We start from the raw sequence: 1,411 nt of genomic DNA, 5'->3' as shown, positions 1-1,411 counted from the left end.
ACAGAAAGAAAAAAAGTTGGGGGAAAGGTATCAAAAAGGCTAATAACCATTAGAGGCTTTTACATTTTACAAATGTTGAGGACACAATCATAATATATGATACATAGATCAGGAGTAGGAAAGCATAACCGATTTTTAAATAGTTTAATATAGTAATTTTTAAATAGCATTTAGATTTCCTTTTCTAGAAAAAAAAACTTCTACAGATTGCTTACTATTATTTTACACCTTTTTGGTAAAATAAATATATGACACTAATGAATGACTAAAAGGAATATTTTACATTAATGATTACTATAATTTCTCCCTGACTATGCTTCTTTCAGGAAGCACCAACTTGTTATTTCAGGTAATACAGACTTATCAGTTGTTAACCTTTACCATAGTATGGGTAATATGCTTTCCATTTCTGGTGAGATTCTTTAACTGGTCTTTAGTTACTTATCATAGAATCATAGAATGTTAGAGTTGGAAGGGACCTTGCAGGTCATCTAGTCCAGCCCCCTGCATATGCAGGAGCATAGCCGAAAGATAGCCCTACAACCAATGTTCCCTCTAAGCTATGCAGTCTTGTGAACAAAAATTCTACTTTGTGAGCTACTGGCATTAAAGTTGTGAGTGAGCGATGTGGCTACTGGATAAATTAGTTTGCTCTGGAACCATCCTTACTGAGCTAAGATGAAAAATTGTGAGCCAGAGGCTAAAAAACTGTGAACTAACTCAGCTTAGAGGGAACAATGCCTACAACATACCCAAAAGATTGTCATCCAGCCTCCGCTTGAAAACGTCCAGCTAAGGAGCATCCACCACCTCCTGAGGCAGTCTGTTCCACCGCTCAACCACTCTTACAGTTAGGAGGTTTCTCCTGATATTTAGCCGGTATCGACTCCCTTCTAATTTCCACCCATTAGATCTAGTCTTGCAATCCGGAGCAAGAGAGAATAGACCTGCTCCATCTTCTACATGACAGCCTTCAAATATTTGAAGATTGCAATCATGTCCCCTCTAAGCCTTCTCTTTCCCAGGCTAAACATACCCGACTCTTTCAGCCTTTCCTCATAAGACTTGGATTCAAACCCTCTCACCATCCTGGTTGCCCTCTTCTGGACACGCTCAAGCTTGTCCTTCCTAAAATGTGGTGCCCAAAACTGGACACAGTACTCCAGGTGAGGCCTGACCATAGCAGAATAGAGCGGAACTACCACCTCCCATGATCTGGACACAATGCTTCTGTTAATGCAGCCTAAGATTGCATTAGCTTTCTTTGCAGTCACATCGCACTGCAGGCTCAAATTTAGCTTGTGATCAACCAGAACACCTAGATCCCTTTCACATGTGCTGCTGTCAAGCCAAGTCCCTCCCATTCTATATCTGTGGCTTTGATTTTTTGTACCTAAGTGTAGGACTTTGC

Source organism: Gekko japonicus, unplaced genomic scaffold (assembly GCF_001447785.1).
Source record: "Gekko japonicus isolate JY-2015 unplaced genomic scaffold, Gekko_japonicus_V1.1 scaffold2589, whole genome shotgun sequence".
Classification (NCBI taxonomy): domain Eukaryota; kingdom Metazoa; phylum Chordata; class Lepidosauria; order Squamata; family Gekkonidae; genus Gekko; species Gekko japonicus.
This window is presented reverse-complemented; position numbering follows the sequence as displayed.